The sequence below is a fragment of the Dermacentor andersoni genome, chromosome 3 (assembly GCF_023375885.2).
Source record: "Dermacentor andersoni chromosome 3, qqDerAnde1_hic_scaffold, whole genome shotgun sequence".
NCBI classification, from domain to species: Eukaryota; Metazoa; Arthropoda; class Arachnida; order Ixodida; family Ixodidae; genus Dermacentor; species Dermacentor andersoni.
Window position 1 is genome coordinate 134,445,714 of NC_092816.1, and position 24,986 is coordinate 134,470,699.

A 24,986-nucleotide genomic window follows, 5' to 3' on the forward strand; every position below is an offset into this window, starting at 1 on the left:
GAGAATCACAGAGGCCAAGAGATAGTATGCGTACGTCCAATAGTTATTAGCTCGCCTTAATGGCGGAGCTCTCGCGAGCACGTTTTCTGCAAATAAGGCGGCGACTACAAAGCGCCGGCCTTTCCCGCCCATCAGGTGGTCGGAACAGCTGGACGTGTTAGAATTTCCTGGCCTCCGAACGGGGCCTCCGGTCTCCCGCCTTATTTTCACGGCTGATGTCATTGGGTTGCACGAGCAGCACCAGTATTTATACCGGCGACGCACACAGAAACGCGAGCCACTCATTTCTGAGGCCACTGCTGCAGCGCCTTCACGGCCACATTATCAGGTGAGCTTTCAGGCCGGTGACGTGAACAAGGGTTGTTCCTTCTCTTTGTGCTGCGGTGATACAGGATACCTAACCTTTTTGCCAAAACGTAATTCTTCGCAGCAACGTTAACGAGGTTATCTGCGCGCTCGCTCGTAACGTTGCTGCTCGCGCAGTTGTATTCTGGTGTGCCGATCGTGGAAACTTTATAATTTTGGAGAAATTTGCTTCAGAACCGGGCCAAGTTATCGAATCGAAAAAGAAAAGAAATGGAATTGAGTAAGAGTTGCTCTCCATGGATTAATCTTCTGTAACGGTAACATCTAACCAAAGTAAACACTGTTTCTGCAATATGCCCGCATTATTTCCTACAAGTAAGCACGCAACATTTTCAAGTGTAATGTAACCGCTTCCTTACGCGGACTAATCGAGTAACGTCGGTGCAAGGCCCAACAGTTATATAAAGCCTACTAACAATATTGAAGCCCAAGAGCACCGACTTTTTGGCTAGTTGGTTACACATAGCAGATCACAGTCAAGCACGCACAGACAAGGACAAAGTGAGGCGTAGAAGCGGTTGTGTTGTCTACTCCTCCCTTTTTCTAGTTTGTGCCTGCTTGACCGTGATCTGCTAACAATGTCGCACATTTTCTTGCCCAAGGTGTGGCTCTACGAAGTCTTACCTGACGGTGCTGAACTGCCGTCTCTATCAGACTGCGAAGCAGGTTCTTTGTGTTAAGTTTTTTCGACTCGCTGCACCGTCATTTCTCGTTTGTTTGTTTTCCTTGATCCGCGGTCACCGTTGCGTCGTTCATACGGTAGACGATGTCAAAGAACGACGTCTGTGCATCAAATTCTGCTCCATGTTGGACACTCTCTTTATATGAAAGAGGTTGTTGATTTCAAGTTCGTATCGCAAAATCCGGAAATCAGCAGCACTTTTACGTAGAAGTATTTACGTTACGTAGTTCGGACAAGTCCCCTCAATATCTGGAGCTTAGGTGAGTGGCTTCCGCATTACAACGCTGCCGCCTACACAACACAGAACCTACGCGCAGCACGTTCTCGCAAAATTATTTCACAATGTTACCGCATCCTCCTTGTACTATCCCATCTGGCCCCTTGCAACATTCAAAAGTGAAAGGAGACAATACAAAGAAGTGTTTCAAGGTTGCGAGGGCGTAGAGAAGAAAACGACGGAAGCATTCAGGTGCATGAGTTTGCAGGAGATTGGGACAGTTTTGAACGGTCAATAAATCGGTGGGACTAGTCATTTTATTTTAAGGAAAATACTCTGAGAGTTATTATTCGTTCGGAATCTACGCGGCATAGCGAAAATAATATTAAAAATGATTTAAATTTGGGTCCCCCCCTGGTATGCACCTAATAATGAAGAGAGTGGACAAGCGGACAACTGACGCTGGCGCTCAGTTGGTATAGCTCCTTACCCGGCATGTGGATGCTGGGGTTCTGGCTCCCACCGGTAGCAACAAGTTATCACGGCTTCTACTTCCATTCCGCTTTGCTTTATTGCCCACTTATATTTGGTTGCGATAATATATATGCCTGCCCTCTGCATGCGCAATGGGTGTGTGTTATACAAGAAATAGGGAGGAAATGTATTATGAGCTTATACAAAATATTTGCTAATTATACGTTAGCTGAAAGCATGAAAAATGCAGTAATAGGACACGGCATATAGAAGTCACGTTAAAAAAGAAAACAACCAACAGCAGTTCGATCAAATGTTTGCTATTATACAGGGTTAGCTAGTGCTTCTCGAAAATTTTCATTGTTGTTAATGGAAACAATATCAGACGGAAGTTCATTCCAGTCTTTTGACGTACGTGGCAAAAACGACTGTAAAACATATGGCGCGCTACATGCACCAATTTTAACTTTATGCTGATGATCAGTACGGAAAGATAAGTAATATTGCCGCGACGTGAATTTCGGATGAAGAGTAGGTGGTGACCCCGCTTATGAAATAATCAAAGGCGGAAAATCCTGCGACGTGTTGCCAGCGGCCGAAGCCGATATTTGATTTCGTTGAAGATAGGCTCATAGCGCGGTTGTAGTTCCAAAGAATAAAAGTAGTTGCGTTGTTTGGATTAGTTCAACAGATTGTATTAGGGTTTCGTGAAAGCGGTCCCGTATGGCTGCAGCATATTGTAATTTTGGCCGTTCCGGGGTTTTATAATGTAGTAATATTACATATATATATATATATATATATATATATATATATATATATATATATATATATATATATAAGCGGGTTTTTTTTCAAAGTTCAGCACGCAGAACCCGGCGTAACATACTCAGGAAAGACGCGACGAATCTTTTGGAAGACGTATTTGCTTAACGTTTTCGGCTGGTGGACCAGCCTTCGTCAGAGTACAGTAGCGAGGGTTACTGTACTGTACTGTACGTTACTGTACTCTGACGAAGGCTGGTCCATCAGCCTAAAACGTTAATACGTCTTCCAAAAGGTTCTTCGTCCCTTTCCTGAGTATGTTACGCCGGGTCCGGCGCGCTGAACTTTGAAGAAACCCCGCTTCTCTCTCTCTCTCTCGACAAACCCTGGTATGGCCAAACGTTAAGTAAACACGTCTTCCAAAGGGTTGGTCGTCTCTTTCCAGCGTATCTATATAAGCTACATAGTGACTCACTCAATTTATTCCTTAGCATCATTTTCAGCACAATTAGCGTGGTTCTTGCTAGACATTTAGTCGATTGGTTCTTGTTATTCTGTTCTTACATTTCACAGAGGGTGTTTCGACTTTGGCAGCGTCGATCTCTCTTGAAGCAGCACACGGGCGTATACTGGTCATTTATGTGACATACGATAGCCTACTACATGACGACTGTAACCTAATGGATGTTTTACATCCGTCACCTTCTCCACCACTTCATGAGATAAATTTCTGATACCCGCGCATCAATGACAACGAGTGAGGAAGGAGATGGCACCGTCACCATAGCTCAACTGCTAGAGCACTCCACGCGTCATGGGGTAGTGGGGGATTTGTCTTCGATGGGCAGCACGTTGTCCTTGCTACCCCGCTCACTTATCTTTCCTTAGAGATATCACTTTACTGCCTATTTCATTTGTATATATAGTTATTTGGCACAGCTCCATATGCAGGACAGATTATCTTTTGTCAGTAGTACATTCTGTGAAAGCGCAAAACAGACAACGCATTTTCCGGGCAAGATATATAATTCAGTGATGATTCTCCTGTCTGCTTTTTGTGCAGTATGGGCAGTATGATGCGAGGATGCTTGACATGCCTTCTACTGTTTACTTTCGCTGCGCTCACGCTAGGTAAGTACGGCATCATATCGTATTAAAGTTTCATATTGTTTGCACTCACACTTAGAAGTGCTTTTCGCTGATTATTAGAGGAATTCGTACGGATAAAGGCGATTTCAAGTATTTTATTTTGTTACTTTACTGAAATTTTTTTATCGGGGTTACAATCTTAACAGAAACAGAATGCTGAGTATTCTTTGATATTTAGTAGCTGAAAAAAATGCCACCGACGACACTTCCGGGACAGCCTAACGCTGATAGGAGTTCCAAAAGAATAAATAGTAAATACTGTTTATTCTGACATGCATACATTTATAACAATGTATCATGCCAACAAGATGAGCCCAAAGGAAACAAACAGAGCATGTTTCCTAACTAGGGCTAGATCCAGGTTCGTAAAAAAAACGAGTCAGCAGTGGGGTCGGCAAAGAAACGTTCAATAACAGCTCAGTTCAAATGCATCGCATACATAAATTAATCAAAAACATTTGCCAATTACATGCAAACCTTCGCAATAAATGTAATACGACTAATATTGCAACTGTTTTGAGCACCTTTTGTTATTCCTTGATTCATGAGAAACAAAGAAAGTGTCTTGTGATGAATACCAGTGTTGTTGTATGGCAGTTTTCTTTTGTTTTCTATATTTTTCTTTTTTTCCCTGTTTTTCCATGCTCATGTGTATTTCACAATTCACTTCCTGGTTGGGCCTGTGCTAAGGCCTACAGTATTGTTAAAATAAAGAAATAAATAATAACATATGAACAATTCCATCTTATGTTAACAATATGATCAATAAACATAAGCAAATAAAAAGATAAACACTTCAAGCTAAATGCCAAGTAAGACTAAACCATGTGCATAACGGTGCATATGGAGTGTAATGAAATACACTTAAGCAAACAGAGGTAGACATCGTAGTTGGTAGGATACGAGCACATGTACAAAAAAAAAAAAAAAAACACAAGGACAGCGGGGAGAACACACACGCACCTACACAAAAACGCTTCAAACTGTGTAGAAAAGTAATCTTACTTTCTTTTGAATATGGTATACAGATATGCTCAATTGTGCGATTTCCACTACAAAATGAAAACTATTACATATTTCTATTGCTTGCTGATGCAGTGATTGATTGCCATAATTTGTCCTCGCTCTAATCGAAACAAGTGAGATCTTTTGTAAGTTATAGTGAATATCACGGCTGAGGTACGTATTGCTGAATGAAAGAAAATCTTGTTTGATACGATGATAGATAAGACCTTTTAGTTTAAATTTATAGTACTCACTAAGACGCATTACGTGAAAAACAGAAGAATAAGTTATTATGGCTACCTGGCCTTATCGTGAATAGCTTAAATGCTTCTTTTGTTTCATGATTATAATTTTTTTTTTCATCGGTCTTATTACCCATGCCCGAACCTAAGTTGCAGTATGTGAAGTGCGAATGAACAAAAGAAAAGAGTAGCTGCTTTTCTACGGAATATGGAAGAAGATGGTTAATGCGACTTATAACAATTATGGGTCGAGCCATTTTCATTTTGACATGAGTGACGTGATCAGTCCAGCTCATATCGTTGCGGAAGTGTACACCCAGAAACTTGCAACTACTATTGCGTACGATTTTTGAATAATCAAAATGGATCTTGGGGTGGCGCTTTATTGCTTTATTCTTTTTGCATGTAATAGTATGAAATTGCTTTTTTAAAATTTAATGTCAATTGATTTATAATCAGCCAAGCCTGTCAAGCCACATATCCGCTTGATGCTCAAGTTCCTTTAGGTCTGAGCCAGAAAAGAAGACGTTAGTATCATCAGCGTATAAGATAACGTTCGAAGTTGAAGAAATGTTTACGAAGTCATTTATACACGTAGTGAACAGGAGAGGTCCTATTACGAATCCGTGGGGTACGCCATATTTTAATGTTCCACGGTCAGACCAAGTGTTGCTATGCAGCCTTGTGTACTGTTGTCTTCCAGTCAGGCAGCTTTGCATTAGGTCTTTAGCGATGCCATGAATTCTGTAAACTTATTTTCTTTGTAGAATAACATGTTGGACCGAATTAAACGCTTTGCTGAGGTCAAGGAAGATACCAATAGTAAAAAGTTTCATTCGAATGTTCTAAATTAAGACATTTTTATATAACATTATGTGGTCTCAGTCGATTTGCCGGTTTAAAGGTCGTATTGATGATAACTTATCACATTCATGGAGGAAAAGAAACCAAAAAGACGCGTGTAAATTATTTTTCAGCAACCATAGACAATCCTACAGAACTAACATTGGCTGGCAATTGCCGAATTCTGTTTTCTTTCCGCCTTCGAAAACAACAGTAACAAGAGCTACTACTAATTCGGGAACACTCCAGTAACCAACATCTGATTAAGTATGTAAGTCAACGGGCCTATGAAGCATCCAATAGAATGCTTAATTAGCAATGGTGAAAGGTGATCATCCTCAGGAGCACAGGTATTTCTTAGAGAACCAATAATGGTTGTAATTTCTGCTTCTCTTGTTGGTGTCAGAAATATCGAGTCAGAATTTGATGTGTGCACGTATGACATAAGGGAGGTATTATTTGGGAGAATATTTGAGGCTGTATATTTGCCCGCCTCCAGGAAATGTGCATTAAATTTGTTTGCTAATGCAACTCCAGTACGAAGAAAACTGTTTATCAGCATTTCAAGAGGTGTTGTGTTAGTTTTGTTACCTATGAGAGCTTTAATTTCTTTCCATATCTGCTTAGGGTAGTTCCCTATGTGCGATAACTTGTTTCTGTAAAAGAATGACTTTGCTTTCTTTAGATCTGTGTTTAGTATATGACGAAACTTCCTTTACTCAGCTGATATCTGGAAACTTCTTGTTTTGAGAAAATCGGAGAACACCAAGTTTTTTTTTGTTTTGCTCCTACGAAGAGAGCCTTAGTTATCCAATATTTTCGAGCCTTTCTGTGCTTTCTAATCCCTTAGCTTTCGCTAACTGAAGCATGCTGGGGGTGTAAAAGATATCTTAGTAATTACACTGGAGCAAGCTACCTGCTATAGAAAAGATATCGAGCTCGCAATTGCGAATATGCGGTTTATTAGCATTTATTTATCTACTTATTACTCCATATTGACACTCATGTTCTCTTAGGTATGCTTGTTTTAGTATTTCACTTAAAAACGTTTTTCTCGTTATGTTGATTCAAACGTGGAATTTTCCAATGCTATATTTTATAGCCCGTTCCACGGGGCATCACGTACTTTACAGTGCCTTTGAAGTAGGAATCGTTTTGGACAATCAAACAAGATACCAGCTCCAATATCAAATGCTCGGCACGAGTAATAAAAACTAGAAAAACATTTATGTAATGTCACGACGATTGATAACAAAAAGAACGAACACTACTGGTCCAACTGAAAGTTGTTACATAATTTGCTTAATCTGCTACATTTTTTCTCATGCTAATAAAAAGTGTCCAAAACGCGTAAACTGTACCTCAATCAGGTTTTCACACGTACGGCTGCATATTAGAGTACTTATAGGCCATCTGCCGTAGAGTAAGTGAGCTTGTCACTTCTTAAGCATTAACAAAGTACTGCAGCAATTCAATTGTACTCTATATAATGGCAGTAATTGCATTGGTGCAGTTTTCCTCTAGGGCGGATGATTTGTGTAAATCCAACAGTGCAGTTTTACTCGCTCGCCGATAATGCAAATCTAGTAGTGCAGTTGTAACTGCAGCCTCTGCGTGGTGATGCAAGTAAGCCGTTGCTTTAAGCGAATGGTAACTGAAGCCTTGTTTCCGAAATCACCCATGTGTCAGATTGTAAAGGATTGCACGTACGCCTACTCATGTGACAGGGCTCATTACGAGTTCTTGTGTGCATTGTATATAGGTCAAGAAAACTAAAAGCCAGCTATAGATAAGCAAAACTTTACCCTTCTCAAGACAAAGGAAAGCTTGTAATCGCTGTTGTTTTGTATCCTTCATTTAGTGAAACTATCGGAGGACCGTGTAATAGCTTTCTTCTTGAAAATGATTGTATTCTTCTTCAGTGCCATGTATTTGCGCGGACAGATGATGTAGGCATCCATAGGTGCTAAAGCAAGGTTACAGAATATAGGGAAGGGTTCACCTGTTCTTTCTGTTCCATTCACTGTACTGAAAAGTTTTCCTTAACAGTTTTCCTCTAGGGCGGATGATTTGTGTAAATACAACAGTGTAGTTTTCCTCCTCTAGCGGCTAAGGCGATATACTTTCTGTACTTCTCGCATCAGTTCAAAACAATAACCATGAACCGAATCGAGCCTACATTTTTGCACTGCTAAATTCTGGTACTTCTTTCTGAATAACTAATGCTTCTCTTCGACATCGATGTTGATCTTCTAGTGTATGCTCCAGGGAATGTCACCAGGAATGGTGCTCTTTGAACAGTGTATCCTAAAATGAGCACGTTAAGTAACTTGAAAACATTGGGAGAAATAAAGATGAAATTGTACCAGTTTTCGGAAACAAGGAATTCGTTTAGTGATTTGCCTGTGTATTACAGTCTCTACTTTTGAATTTTCATTAGCCATAATATCGACTCACGGAGTTAGTGCTTCCTTAAAGTCGTCATATTGCGTCAATTTTCGTTAGCTGGCTAAAATAAACAAAAAACAACAGCGCTACTGCACTGTTTTCCACACATCGGGAGGACTGTTTTTGTTAACAGCATGTCAATGATGTCTGAGGAATATGTGAACCATCCCTGAAGTGACTACGTTGCTCCAGATCTCTCGCTAAGCTTTCGTTCAAGCTTCAAAAAACAGGACCGATATGTCTTAAAGAGTGACACAGCGTTACAGTAAACAAAGTGCGTGAAGCAGTTGAAGAGGACATTCTTCAGAATAAATATATCTCAAATGAACTCGTCTTGGATATTTCCAGGAAAGAAAAGTTACAGGTGAAGGCCCTATAGGCCACATATCTTATGGCCACTGATTAAACTGTCCTGTAAAGCATTCTGTTAAAATTGTGGGTCATTTAGAGCAATGTATCACCACTTGACGCCGTACTTCAAAACAAAACTGTAGCGCTAATACAACGGCTAAACAGTATACCCTATAAACAAGCTAACATTGTCGTTTTATAAGCTCTTTGATTATTGATATTGTGACGGTGATTTAAGCATCACCGGCTAAAGTCATTCTGCACTTCAGCATCATTCTATGAAGAGGATACAGAAATCAACCATGACGGCGTAATGGTAAGTTTTTCGAACAATATTGTGCAACGCAGGGCCTTAGGCAATATCGTCATTTAATTAAAATATATATAATTTCCATTAACATTTCAATCTGTACTTACCGTATTTATTCGCGTATAACCCGCAGCAAAATGTGAAAGAACACGTTTAAAAAGTGGGGGTGCGAGCTACCTTCGCATTTTTTCTTTTTTTCTTGGGGGGGGGGGGGGGGGGTCGGCTTTACGGTAGTGCGCGCGGCCTCCCCCTTTCAACCGCCATCCCCATCGTCATCGACCCTTGTCAAGCCGATGAGGGGCCAACGAAAGGCATAGCAAAATCCGCATTCATAGTCCGTTTATTCTTCCCCACGCCATTGGACACGTTTTTTTCAACCAGCGTTGTTGAGCCTAGTGTCAGGCGCTGTTTCGTGTACTACACCCCAGTGTGCACTGCTTGCCTGCTTTGTTTGGGCGTCATGAGTGCGACTCGGCGGCAGTCTTTCACAGCGAAAGAGAAGCTAAAGATTATAGCCACTGCCCAAGAAATCGTCAACAGAGCTGCTGCGAGACAGCATGACGTCGTCGAGTCGTGCATTCGCGACTGGAGGAAGAAAAAAGAGAGTCTTAAAACAACGAACCGGGACAGGCAAGCGTGTCGTGGTCCGAACTTTGGCGAGTACCACCACCTCGAGACGCAGCTTGCCAAGTTCATTGAGGAGCAGAGAATTCGTGGCCACGCTGTTTCGACTGAGATGGCGCAAATGGAATCCCTGAAGTTGGCCCGGGAAATGAAGATTCCACGCGAGTTTCGTGCAAGCCGTGGATGGCTCAGCGCTTCATGTGAAGACTTGGATTTTCTATGCGGCGGCGAACAACCATGTGCCAGCGGCTTCCTGATGCCTACGAGGAATGATTGTTGAACTTTCAACGATATGTCATCGCACTTCGAAAGGAGCAAAGCTATTTGCTGTCTCAGGTGGGAAATGCTGATCAGACACCTGTGTACTTTGAGATGCCGATGGACGTGATCATGGAAAAAAAGGGTTCCAAATCAGTCGGCGTGCTGACCGGCGGAAATGCTAAGCTGCGCTGCGCAGTCATGTTACGTGCTTTGGCTGGCGGCACGAAAGTGCGCCCGTATGTCATTTTCGAACGCAAGACGTAACCTAGCACCCCAGTGTCCCCCAGGAATCGTTGTGCGTGCGGAAGAAAATTCCTGGATGAACAGTGGCCTAGTCGGTGACTGGCTTCGAGTTATCTGGGAACGAAGACCAGGTGCCTTGCTGCACGCCAGTCGATGCTCGTACTGGATTCCTTCCGAGGCCACTGCACTGATGCGGTGAGGGCTCGCCTCACCGAGACCGGCAGCGACCTCGTTATAATACCTGGCGGCATGACGTCCATGCTGCAGCCACTCGACGTGTGCCTGAACAAGCCGTTCAAGGCACACGTGAAGCGGCTGTATGCCCATTGGATGGCCGACGGCTTTTACGCCCTCACACCGACGGGACGCGTGCGAAGGCCCGATATTCCATAGCTGTGCCTGTAGATCGTGGATGCGTGGAGAGTGATACCGGCCGACTTGGTGCGTAAAAGCTTTAAAAAATGTGCCTTCAGTAACACCTTGGATGGTTCCGAGAACGACTACGTCTTTGAGAGTGGCGATGCAGCCTCGGATGGCAGCAGTGAGAGCGGCGACGATTGAGAATCGGATAACCAGTGACGTGGTGGTGGTAGTCTGAATAAATGTTCTTTAAACGAAATGATCACTCATTGTGTAGTTGTATGTTACTAGCGTTCTTTTTTTAGGTAAATGTGCGGGTTATACGCGAGGTTCTTTTTTGGTGGTGTTCAAATTTAGGGGTGCGGGTTATACGGAGGGGTGGGTTATACGCGAGTAAATACGATACTTTCTAATAACCTATTTATAAATGTTAGTGCTTTCATCATCTCATGCTTCTCATCGCAAGCTCTATTAATTTTTTGCCGAAATAAATGAAAGAGAGACGCACTGAATCAATGGCTCAACAATAGCAAACAGCTTGAGTTCTCGTAACAAAGATCATGATTTCGTCACCTTTTCTTACTTGTAATTGCCATTTCCCCGTAAAAATGCGAGTTTGCCACGAATTCACCTACTTCATTGTCGTCCTATCCTGCACGACCAGTTCATCGCAGCAGCAAACTATGTATTGCACTGTGTTGACCTCCGTAGTAAGCTGATCTTGAGCTATGTTTTGAAAGAATTTATTCCAGTCTTTTTTCCATCGCACGTGCATAAATTCGAACCACTCTCAGGCGGGACTTATAGGTGCTAATGATGGCTGCCCTTATTGTGAATTTAGAGAACATTTGCCATAGAATCGTTCCTAGGCCGGGTGGTTTGGTATTCTTGAATGTTCTGATGAAACTATAGCAAATGAATAGAGAATCAAACAATAGAAATCACTTGAGAAGATACTTGATATAAGGCCGTATGGCATAAACCTATTCCTATGAGTTTTTATTCCAATCTCCTGACGTGAAATTTACGTAACCGCCAACGCAAGCATCGGGCGGTGACCCGCAGCGTTGTCTGAACAGCCCAATGAAACTCTCCTCGTTCATAGGAGGTCACTTTTGTTCGCTTTCAAAACAAATAACATCGCCTACGTTGAGCGGTTCTTCTAATATAATTGGCTGACAAGAGGCGAGGAGCACACTCAAGTGGAGAGGGCTTGGATGAGGCTGAGCCAGCGCATTGAAAAAAGATAACGGATGAAGAAGGAGATGCCAGCATCTGCGATTGGTCCGCTTTGCCTTACTAAGCTCGCGGTGGCTTATCTAAAATCGAGGTGGCGTGAAACGAAGAGTTAGAAATGCCGCTAAAACGGATCCTCAGCAAAGAAGAGCTGGCAGAGTGATGTCGAATACGTGCCGAAAGGGCTCGTTAACGTCACATGGCCACGCAAAACGTTTTGTCATACACAAATAAACACATGCTGTCCGGCAAGTGTGAGGAGCCAGTGCCTGAGCGATCGGCGGCAGCAATTTTCTATTTCTTTCGGAACGGGACAGTCACTGGCTATTCAGACAAAAAGAAAAAAAAAACAGTTTTGTTCGGCATATTAATGCATCTTTAACGCGTACGCGTCACTTTGACGCAATGAGTTTTCGCGGTTTTTTGACGTCGAGTGACAGACAGGTGAAGTGTTTGCAGGCTGAAACCTTTTCACCATTAGAAGGGGGTTAATGGCGAAAAGGCGTGAGATGAGGTGAAATGAAGTCTATTTTGAAATGAACTTTATATTGAAATTAACTTAATTTGCGAAAATGCGTCGAATCAGAAATAATTATTTTTCTTTTGTTCGGTGGAATCATGCATAATCAGTGTGTACACGACGTGTCAGATTGGGAGCTATCCCGGTTTTCGTGACGCCGCGTGGCAGACAGGCGAAGTGGGGGCGGTTCAAGAAAGTTTTTGACCAATCGCGGAGGGCTGATTGCACAATTGGAATAGTAAACTTTGGAATACTTTACGTTATAGCGCCCATGTTTGAGTGAAAGGCTGAAAAAAAATAGCGCAAAAGATAACCAAATTGGGAAATGGCTTTGACTTTATTTTATCGAAAATTCTTAAGATTTGTCGCTACCAATTTTATTCCAAGAGCGGCGGCGAATGTCTTTGTGGGTGAGTAACACGTATTACCAAATGAACATCAATCTGTTTAGGCCTGACAGCGCTACTAATTAGGTGTTTTTAACATAAAAGTGTTTAGTTTCTGGTGCATAAACCATGATTCTTTGCTACGGCGCACACTATCACAAAAGCTCCTAAATTTGTGGCATTTTAAACGTATTTTTCCAGAATCCTGCAGCCAGGGTAGACGAGACGGTCATGAGTGCCCCTCAACATCCAGGTACAAAAGACTATTTGCCCTTCCTGATGCCAGCGTATTATAAATGAAGAGCCTTCTTCCTTCCTCCCACTTTTATTCCGCCTTCGAATTCCCCTTGACACTTAGGAAGGCCTTTTCTCGATCAAGGATCAACAGCAAGGGGTTCCGACATGGGAGGCCCGTCAGCTGACGGCAAATATGCTACGAGGCCGCCATGTCTTAAAATTTCTGGCTAAATTCTGATGTGCCACAAGGTCACTATATTGAGCCGAGATTGGCAGAGAAACATACATCATCAGCCTGGTTATGCCCACTGCAGGGCAAAGGCCTCTCCCATACTTCTCTAGCAGTGGTGCAGCGGTGGCGTAGAGGTCCGTGGTTCGCCACGGAACACCCTACGGAACTCCTACGGAACACCCGCCTCGCGTGCAAGAGGTCCGTGGTTCGAATCCCGGTGCCGCGCAATTTTCCACCGGATTAAAAAAAAAATCCGCGTGTTGATAAAATTGCATAAACAGGCCTGGAGTGTGGCCTGATCCCGGTGACCAGAACCGGTAGCGCACTCCCTCACCAGAGCAGGATTGGCCACCCTGGTGCAGTACTTGACCACAACCTCCTATATGAACACAAACAATTAGTACATGACCGGGGTAGTTGGAGAGAAACATACGCTGAATGGAAAACGCCTACATTTCACGAGACCGGGACAAATCACGCCAGACGAAAGCCCCACAGGGCTAGTAGCTTGCCTTTCTTAGTCCTCGAGTGGGTTATAACAATTTTATCGAATATGAGCCTAGATGAGTACGATGAACCGTTCCGTCGTCTGCACGGTGCTTTGCTACGTGGCTACGCGCGTTTCTCGCGTCCGTCACTTCTCGTGAGCAATGAAAAATGGTGAATTCAGAGGCAACAGGCAAAAGCCAGCGTATAGAGAGCACTTGATCGCGTCGGGAAAGTGTCAAACCGGTGTCGCAATGATGTATTCCGCTCATGCAGAGTGAAACGACGGCGAGTCAGAATTGTGGTGGAATCAGAATACACATACAAGCGCATTAGGCCGCACGAAGATTACGTATGCATATTTTATTGTGAGCCTTTTAGAGTCAGATGTAGATTGCGAACAACGCGTTGAGCCACTTGCGCTTCATGTGAGGGAAGTGCAAAGCGTTAATCTAGGTGCTTTACGAGGCCTCTCTCTCTCTCTCTCTCTCTCTCTCTATATATATATATATATATATATATATATATATATATATGTATATCTTATCGCGGATAAGATAACTCATGTTGCTATTGAGAATCTCCGAACTATAGCGATAATTTACTTCCATTTTGGACGACGTATAGCCTGGCAAGCAGAAGTGCACTGTGATATCTACGAAATTGAAGACCGCGTAATAGGCGACAGACAGGGAAATTTTATTCATGTTTTTGGGACTAAACCAAGGTGGGTTGTGAGCGAATGAACAAGACGACCTGGTCTACTATTGTCTGTGTAGAACACCTAACCGGGGATCAGTTAGTGCAACTGATGGAGTACACTCAATAGAAACTCGAGTAAGTTGTGAGCAAAGGAAGAAAATAATCTGGCTGTGCTATTTATTACGTGGAGTACAACTGGGGATCAGTCAATGCTACTGATAGACAATACTCAAAAGAAGAAATCGAAGGGGGAGGCAAGGCACAAAGGCAACCAGTAGGCAAGCCCTCCTAAGTATCAAATGACCTAATAAAGAAAGGACAAAGAATGAAAGCGTCCGACTCAAGAGATAAGATACAATTCGCGATACTGTCTAAACTGATCAACAAGGCGAAAATAAATGATGTTCGAAATTATAACGTGAGAAAGACTGAAGAAGCCGTAAAAAATGGACGCAGCCTGAAATCAGTGAGAAGGAAACTTGGCATAGGACAAACCAAGATGTATGCACTGAAAGATAAGCAGGGTAATCTCATCAGCAATCTCGAAGGTATAATATAAGCAGCGGAAGAATTCTATACTGACCTGTGCAGTACCCAGAGGACTCAGGAGTACTCCATTCGAAACAATAATGAACAGGACACAGAAACTCCTATAACTAGCGATGGGGTCAGAAGGGCCTTGTACGACATGAAACGTGGGAAACGGGCAGGAGAAGATGGAATAACAGTCGATTTAATCAAAGATGGACGAGGCATAATGCTAGAAACACTGGAGGCTCTCTATACGAAGTGTCTATCAACTGCAAAGGTCGCAGAAAACTGTAAGAATGCAAACATTATACTAATCCATAAGAAGGGAGACAAACAAGTGAACAATTACAGGCCCATTACCTTACTCCGAGTATTATATAAAATATTTACCAAAATAATCTCCAATAGAATAAGGGCAACACTGGAGTTTAGTCAACCAAGGGAACAGACTGGCTTCAGGAACGGGTACTCAACAATAGATCACATTCATGTCATTAATCAGGTTATTGAGCAATCCACAGAGTAGAATGAGCCTCTCTATATGGCTCTCATAGATTACGAAAAAGCATTTGATTCAGTAGAGATAGAGGCATTCATAGCAGTCATAGAGCAGCAGTCATAGAGACATTGCGTAATCAAGGAGTACAGACCACTTACGTAAAATGTCCGGAAGATATCTAAAGAGATTCCACAGCCGCCTTAACTCTAGACAAGAAAAGTAGGCAGATACCTATAAAGAAAGTGGTCAGAGAAGGAGACACAATCTCTCCACTGCTATTCACTGCGTCCTTGGAAGAAGTATTCAAGCTATTAAACTGGGAAGATTTAGGAGTAAAGATCGACGGCAAATACCTCAGCAACCTTCGGCTGGCCGATGACATTGTTCTATTCAGCAACACTGCAGACGAGTTACAACAAATGATTGAGGACGTTAACAGGGAGAGAGTTAGAGTGGGGTTGAAAATTCATATGCAGAAGGCAAAGCTAAGGTTGAATATCCGAGCAAGGGAACAAGAGTTCAGGATTTTAAGTCAGCCTCTAGTCTGTGAAGGAATACGGTTACCTAGGCCAACTATCACAAGGAACCCTGACCATCAGAAGGAAACTCACAGAAGAATAAAAATGGGTTGGATCTCATACGGCAGACATCGTGAGCTCCTGACTGGACGTTTACCGTTATCATTGAAAATAAAGGCATACAATCAATGCATTTTACCGGTGCTGACATATGGGGCAGAGACTTGGAGACTGACAAAGAAGCTTGAGAACAAGTTAAGGACCGCACAAAGAACGATGGAACGAAGAATGCTAGGCATAAGCACATAATCTTCAGATTATTGCAGGTCCCATCGATAGCAATTCAGTGTGAACTGAGTGCGCCTGCTGTAAAAGTACTTAACTAAACCACGAATAATTTATTTTTTATGTCAACGCGAGTGAAGCTAACAGGCACGACGCGCAAATTGATGTCAGCATCAAATGGTCAAATCACTGTTTAATTGTTCATGCTTACTGACTCTATATAACGAAAAATATTGCACACTACAGTAAATGAGCGATGGAGTGCCGCCCTTTTCATTACAATTAGAAGCAATGCATATTGAGGCACCAGCTAACTTTTACAGCTTCAAATATATACATTCGTAATGTTTTTACTTCATGCATTAGGCCATAGAATAGTGTTCTTGACAATTGTTTTGTGTTATAAAAATGTGTTATTTTTGTGTGTTAGCTCGTGACATTAAAAATACTCTTTGTTTCTTTGTATTCATGTAAAATTGCAGAATGTATTGAGGCTTTCTGGTTTCTACTAAGGAAAGGTCCCCTCTAGAGTTTGTTGACTCTGGCAACTCTCTCTTTATATATGCATAATTCACATTTATAACCACATTCCTGCAGCACACTGGCAAACCGAAAATTAAGGCAAGAAACATATGCAAATATGTTGCCCTGCTTATAAGGAAATGAACTAATGCTCTGACTGAGCTAAGTTTGAGCTGCAAGTGGACAGCAAAATGTTTCCTTAAAAGAAAAAAAGCAAGCTTGCACATATCTGAAAATATTTTTCCAGCCAAAGACGACCAAAAAGAAGGCAGATCCTTTGAAGACCATCCTTCTCCACGATTCCCGCCAAGGAGAAGAGGAAAACTAGGACGTACCTGCAGAGGGCGAGGATGTTCATCAAGCCTGCCGGTTCACTGAATATTATTTTCTCTTCATAAACGACCAATAAAACTATCAGATGAAGAAAAAACTCGGCTGCTTTCTCATGTGCTTTCTCAGATCAGCTTCAGGATTTTGTCCGCAATTAGAAGGTTAGTAGGAGCAGTAGCGAACGAATTTCTATAAACACAAATGAAAATGACTATGAAAATGCTTTACGGCCACTGATCTAGAACTTGCCACAACTAGCGCATTAGACCGATAACCTTGTGTTAGAACATGATGCAGTGTTTCTTCCAGCGTCTGCTGAGATATGAACTGTTCTGCCTGTTTAGTTTTGAACAGACTGTATTCAGATATTCGGTTGTAAGATGAAGTATTCTTTCAAATTACAATAATGTGTTACGTAACTTACGTGCTATTTTGTATTTCATGCGTCTTATTCGCTCTTGCTGACACTGCTCTCTGTCTGTCGCGTTTTCTGATATATCTGTATTCCGGCACTCACCTGGTAACTTTGCGCCCACCTGTAATGTTAAAGGCGGATTAGAGCCTTTATAGTCTAAATAGTATAGAAACTTGGAGTGAGGCTCGCAACATTTCTCACAGCATGAGTTGAAGTATGCGGACACGTTAGAGAGGGTGAGTGGTCAGCTGGTACTTCGCATTCCGCTCAATGGAGATAGTCTCCGTATTTCATCTCAAGCAAATATTCCGCCCTACCCTTAACGCCAAAGAAGACAGGTCGCCCGTGCCACGCCGTAGGGTATATATAATCACGAACTCAGGTGCGTCATGTAGTAGCCAGCTACATACATCCCGCTGAACGTTCTCTTCATGTACGTTGATCCGTATCCACGAAGGAGGCTCGGCGACAACTCAAAAGATTTTATTTTCTTTTCACGAGCTAATAATTTAATGTTTCATCTTGCTATTGGGAGGAAATTGTTTTTACCAAACACTCCGACCCGGTTTGTTAATACGCACATTGTTTCCACAACAAAGTGCTTGTTGTTTATCGTAAATGAAATTTAAAAAATGTAGCTACGGTAGATAGCGGGACTGTGCCCATGAAGCTAGACTGCTCTTAGCGGCAGCCATTACTTCACCAAGAAATCGAGACACATAGTTTGAAAGTTGGGCACAATTTCCTAGTAATGTTACTAAGGAATAAAATTTACGAATTGCAGCCGGCAAGTAAGAGGCATTAGATTTCAAAAGAATTTTGAGGCTCGAAAAACTTTCTAAAAATCCGTTCCCAAACTGTGCACCGAAATGCGTCGGTGTTCACATTCAATTTATGCGTCACTAAAGATAAGGAAGCATGTTGCTAATTGAAGTTGCTGGAACAGCCGCGCAAGTGGGCAGAAGTCTGATTGTGTTTATCTCAAAGCTTGTGGTAGTCTCAAAATCATTTCCAAATTGATGAGCCTTAAGAAGTGACATGGAATTGATTTTTGCAACTTACAAGATGGCCTCTAAAATTATTAATGAAGTTCACACGCAAAGTTTTGCGAATGAATGTATTAGGCATTTCGGTTTTACGTGGAGACGATAACTTACTCTGCACATAACTCGTTATCAATGGAGTTTTAAGCATCTGGCTGTTCACCCTTACCTGCTACCTATAGTGGGCCGTAGCATCTTGCTCGAAGTTATGCTGGGCTCCAGAATTAAATACTGATTATAGAGCTACACGATGCGACGCAGATAGGATGCATGCACCCTGAAGCAGAGGTTACCAAGCGCAATCTTTGGGCCAGGGCGGTGGTGGCCACGCTCACATCGCTGCTAGATACCCTAATTGAGCCGAGAACTATATTGCAATACTATTACCGTACCTTGCTATGAAATCAAGTGGCATAGCTCCCTGCCTTTCTGTCACAGTGTTACAGTGCTAGGTAAAAATAAGGTAGCTGTTCGTACAGCGATAATTGATAAAGTTATTCCTGCGACCACAAAGTGAGCTAACCATCAAACACGTTTGTTTAGGAGCTATCGGGAAAAGTGCAACAGCAATTATTTCTCAATCCCAAAACGCTTAAAAATTTTAATTATGGGGTTTTACGTGCCAAAACCTCCTTCTGATTATCAGGCACGCCGTAGTGGAGGACTGCGGAAATTTGGACCACCTGGGGTTCTTTAACGTGCACCTAAATCTAAGTACACGGGTGTTTTCGCATTTCGCCTCCATAATCGCAAGACATAATTACATGACCAGAAACAAAAATCCAGCCACACGTCAGCTCAAATTTTGAAGAAGAGGAGGGAAAAAAGAAGGCAGGGATGTTGATCAGAGATGCCTGTGGTTGGCTACCTTACACCGGGGGACTGCAAAGAGGGAATACAAAGATTAGTTAGCGAGAGAGGGGGAGGATAGGAAAGACGCGGCGAGTGTTTTTTTTTTTTTGCGCATGCGCGCAGAGGATCCCACGAAGCCAAATGCGTTTACACAGGCCAGTCGCCCTCAAGAGACACAAAGGTGTCTTCACTGCCTTGTGGGCCTACGAGCAATAAGGGCAGTCTTCGATTCGAATAGCACTTGCATGGACAGCGACCGATCGTCCAATTGTCGCAGCGTGATAAAGACTGTATGCACTTGCGATTGAGATCAATGACAGTGGCACAATAGATGTTGAATGCTGTCTTCACGGCCGCAAACGTCGCACGGAGTACTCTCGTCAATTTCTGAAGCAGTCACTAAAAAAAAAAAAAATACACACACGAGCCTATATGTATGCAGAAAAATGTGTTATTCTTCATTTGTTCGCAAGAGCGAATTCTGTACAACATTGATTTTGGCCATTGTACTAGAGACGGCATCTGGCCAATGGTAAACAACACATGAATTTTAAAGCGTTGTGAATTCGACCTCAGTTGCCTCATAATTTTTTCTACATTAGCTGATAGTCACCGTACATGTTTTGGTTTCAGGGAATTGTACCACATGTAATATTGGTTTCTTTAATAACGAGTCCCATTTTTCTGAACCGGGTGAGTGGAAGTTGAATTGAGTCCTGATCGCTGTAAGATTGATTACAGTTGTACAATGAAAACTTCGGTGCAGCTTTCCTCAGTAAGAAAACCGACAGATAAATAGCAGGACTAACCTAGTTATCGCCTTCACTCTCGAATTATGATCGACTGTTAATAAATTTATGAAATTTCCGTAGTTTTATGCAAAGCTGTCGGGGACCCTGTTCGAAGCGTGACAAGGTGACAGAACGGTTTTAGTGCATATTATAGTGATTCACATTTACAGGATAATAATATACCTACTTATTATACGGTCAGTCGTGTGAAGTTTCTTCATAAAAATAATTGATTCACCCGCTCGGAATATATGCAGACAGTAAAAATTGGTTGCGAGCCCCCACTACTAGAAAGGGATCACAATGTTTCGCAAGTGCTAACGAAACGCCCTGCTTCCCAGATGCTGTCAAACACGGTGGTGAATTTACCAAAGCGTACATATTAAGCAATATAATTCATTCGAAAGTAAAATGAATCGAGGTACTTTAGGTAAGCGGAATGATCAATTTAAGCTAAGCCTACTGTTCTTGGTATATTCCTTGCCCCATTGCTGCACAGAAATGACAAAAAATAAGTCGCGTACACAACTAGGTTAGCCATGACAAAAGGAGTTACATCAGTGTTTTTTCGAATATCTTGTTGAGCGGTTATTCGATCATATTCCTGGAACGTACACCAGTGTAACAACATTTCTTGCGTGTTCTGAGTGGAGAAAGGTAAATAGGCACAGAATTTGAGAGCCTAACTTGTTTAATGTTATTTACTGCATCCACGAATACGATCTGTGTTAATAAGGGGAAAATGAGACATCCACCCAAACGTAGGTAAGTGTAAAAAAGGAAACCCATATGGGTTCCTCGAAAGAAAAGTCTCGCAGTTGAAGAAAAATTCGTCCTGGTTTGGGACTCGAGCCCGCGACCACCGCCTTTCCAGAGCAGTCGCTCTTCCATCTGACCTAACCAGGTGGCTAGCAGATGGCAGGGCGAAGTCGAATTTCTCAGCAATTCGAAGCAAAGTTGCTGATGAAATGCTTCGAGTTGTTGATAAATTCGTCTTCGCCCTGCCATCTGCTAGCCGTCTGGTTAGTGAATATTGTAGTGTGGCTGCCCCTCAAAGGCTGTGGTCCCGGGCTTGAGCCCCAGACAAGGACGAATTTTTCTTCAACTGCGAGGTTTTTCTTTTGAGGAAGCCGCATGGGTTTCCTTTGTAGCATTTAGATACGTTTGGGTGGGTGTCTCATTTTCCCTTCATTAGTTCCTTCTCTGCACCTTGCGGGTTACCACAGAACTATTACATCATGATCTGAATGTCTTCACCCTCCGAAAAATCCCACCTATGGAAAAACAGTGATTTCACGCACAGCGTAACTGAAAAACGCGCGGGCAGTTATAAAACTTTCCCATGGTAAAGAAAAACTACAGGAGAGGACCTAACAAACGACCCGATACTGGCCCCACGAAAACACGCTCCATCGGCTATGTTACCTCTTTTCTCATTCTTTGCACCTAAACAATTTGACCGGGCGTGTCAAATAGCACGTGACTTATTGAGGGCGCAAAAAAATTCGCCGCCGCTTGTTTGATCAGTACTTCGCTTTTTGGTACTTGACCCTGGAGTCCATAATTCCACGCGCAGCACCTGCAGAGCAAATGCTGCGCTGAATATCGCCCACGAAGATGCGCAAGCCGGTTAGCTGCAGATGTGATTGAAACCAAAACATTATGCAATAATAATGGCACAAATACGGCACGCGACGAGAGTGCGTATTTCTGCTGTGATCTGCGTAGTATGTAAGATGGCTGCCTTAAAGGCTGCGTCAATATACATCTGTATAACTGGACATTGACAGCTGAAAGACGACGTACCTCCTCTTGCTGAAAAAGAATGCTCGAGGCGTGATTGCTCGAAGCGTGCATGATTAGAGCAAAATTTAATAATTTTGCAGACTCATAAGATTTAGCGCTATGTGATTACTAACCTTTACTAAACCATTACTAAAGGTAAACGATAAGTCCTTGAAGCGGGATTCGACCGCTTCAGACACCGTTCAAAGGCTTGGTAAGTGGCATTAATCATAAAGAGGGTGAATATTCATTCTTTGTACAATGTTTAAAAACAGCGCTAAGACATACCCCGGACCAGAGAATAGAGGATGGGACACACACGGCGCTGACTTACAACTGCAGTTGTAAGTCAGCACCGTGTGTGTCCCATCGTCTATTCACTTGTCTCGCGTACGTTTTTAACGCTGTTTTTAAACATTTTGGAAAACCGCCAAGTCGCCCAATCTGCCGTTCTTCTTCATTCTTTGTGGCTGACCGCTGCGATGACTGCACCAGGAACCCCTACTAAAGAGCCCTAGTTCATCGCACAGGAGAAAGTTTACGTTCTAGTCGCGACTTACTCTTCAAATGCTAGCGACACCTGCTGACAATTCTCACTGGCGAAAAGAAGATTATGCTGCTGCTTACAATTGTAGAGGACTCAGAAACGTAGTTTCAGCCTGTTTGGAACTGAACGCGAATTTTTTTTTTTTTCATACATCCGTGTCGGCGCCTCCCGTGATGACACGGGAAAAAATTTCCACGGAATTTGTTTTTTATCTACAGCGAGGAAAGTTTTGAAAATAATTATTTTAGTAAAAGTGAATGATCAAAACAACCAAAAGTATTTTTGACACCTCATGGCTGCTTTCTTGATCCAAGACGGCTCACAAGCGTTGAGTCTAGCAACAGGTGTTGCTTTGTTATACAGAAGGATGCCTCGAAAGACACGGAAAAAGCACTTTGATTTAAAACATGCAATTTGGTTTGTTTGTTTGTTGGTCGTTAAAGAGGTCGCAAACAGCTGCCGGCTGTAACATGTGCGAGAAGCACAAGTGGCCAGCCTGTCCATGCAAAGGTAACTTAATTTAGCGTGACGGCACTGGCAAATCCTACCGATCTGAAGCGGTAAAGTGCAATACCTATACAACGACAAGTAATTGTCCAAACGCTCTAGGGATACGAGAGGAAAAGGATGCAATGACCTCAGCCAACGTGTCACATTTATCGCAGAAACAACCGCAGCCGTGCCCCAGGGGCTTGGGCACCTGGCTCGGCTGTGGGAAGTATGTAGTTCAAACCTCACCACCGGATACTCACTGGATTGTAAGACGCGTACGAGCAGTCCCCCGGCAGAATATATAGATATTTTATTAGCCTGTAACCATGACTAGCTAAAACCAGTGCTTTCCAGGGCTGCGCTGCTTGAAACAGGATTGGAGAAACCGCTACGTGTACTGTGCAAGAACCAAGGCAAACAAAACGCAAACTCAGAATAATTTCAGCCGATGTCATTCCGGCAGAGTTGCTTAGTCAAGCTGTAGTAAAACAATCATTATTTGTATGACAACAAATACTGTGGAAAATTTTCAAACCAAAGAAACAGCGATTGCTAATTCTATGGTTCAGTACTTTCAATAGCATCAGAAACGCCCTGCTCATACTTTTCATTTTACTGAGTGAAGTGTTACCTCGGTGCATTCGTCTCACTATGATTAATAAATTGTAATATTAATATCATCCCGACTGTAATTTTAGCCTGACATGGTCATCAGCATATTTGTTCGATGCTTCACACACACACACACACACACACACACACACACACACACACACACACACACGCACACGCACACGCACACGCACACGCACACACGCACACGCACGCACACACACACACACACACACACACACACACACACACACACACACACACACACACACACAAAAACTACAGAAGCCTACAATGTTGTGTTCGTTTGTAAACACTTTTGTATATGTTATTCACCTTCTACCTTGCGCAAACTTGGCAATAACGAAAATATTAACGTGCCCTAAGGGTACACATTATTTTCTTTTATAGCGAAACTTCCTCGCCGAGTTCGAACAAGAAGAAAGAAAACCGAGGGCGTGATAGTTATTAGTCATATCATAAGAAGCCAGCAAACAAGAGAAAGAGAGAGAGAGCAAATGATAAATGAAAGGCAGGGAGGTTAACCAGGACTGACACCGGCTGGCTACAAAGATACCAAGGACAGCATAGGGGAAAGTACATTTACTTATTCATTGAAATAGAGAAATGATAAAGTAATAGAAATGAAAGTGGATCGATGAAAAAACAAATGGCCGCAGAAGGGGCACGAACCCACATCTTCGCATTACGCGTGCGATGCTCTTACCAATTGGGATACCACGGCGCCGTTTTCCCACGCACTTTATGGATTATTTATGTTTTACTACGACTGAACATGGGATTGTTAACGTTCACCACACCTCACGCTCTTGGCGGCAGATGTGGAACAACCCTTTTTGTCGTAGGCGTACAAAAAAGATGACGTACACGTCATCTTTTTTTAGGGGCGACAACTGGTTAAAAAACCCACACACGCTACCTGAAGGCATCAATGCTGCCCGAATCTAGGCCTCACTGTGCAACGGACAAGAAGAAAGGAAACCGAGGGTCAGATGTTTATTAGCCGTCTCATAAGAAGCCAGCAAAAAAAGACACCAGAGACGGCATCTTTGGTGTCTCGACAACTTGCATGCACTCGCCTATAAGTGTCACAGTATAACCAAAAGCACCGCTACGAATTCTGTCACCGTGACGTGCATTTTTCACCGGGCGCTTTAGTGGTGCTTTGGTCGGCTCACCGTCAAGTGGGCCATTGCGAGAAGCTCCTGTCTTGTTACAAAGGCCCATAACGCGTGTTTCGTCAAGTCAGTGATGTCACCTACGAAATCGTTCCAGCCGGCCTCGCAACGTCCTCCCCTCCGACCACCAGTGATATCGCCCATGTTGCCAGGCTCAAGTCCTAGAACTCCCTGCTTGCCACATATATCTGGTGGGTGCGTTCGCCACCGAGGGTTGTGTTGCCGTACGACCGACGCTCAAAAGACATAGCGCAGGTGAAGACGAAGACGAGCATCAGGGTTCGGCACGAGCTGGAATCCATCTTAGGCTCTGGCTGCACTGATCTTGTAAATACAGCGTAGTTTCTTTTATTTGCGTCTCTCCACACGTAACACTATGTAGGCCGGTGCCGATGAACGCAAAAGACGATGAGAAGGCCACATTCG

General features: G+C 42.9%; 1 long non-coding RNA gene across 1 annotated transcript; it reads left to right on the forward strand.

The window, feature by feature from the left end:
* The first annotated feature begins 221 nt into the window (after positions 1-221).
* Positions 222-16,924, forward strand: LOC129383215 (uncharacterized). Its single transcript, XR_011893081.1, has 5 exons — positions 222-328; positions 3,568-3,635; positions 8,812-8,858; positions 12,684-12,735; positions 16,742-16,924. It is a non-coding gene; the product is annotated as an uncharacterized lncRNA (long non-coding RNA).
* Positions 16,925-24,986: the final 8,062 nt, after the last annotated feature.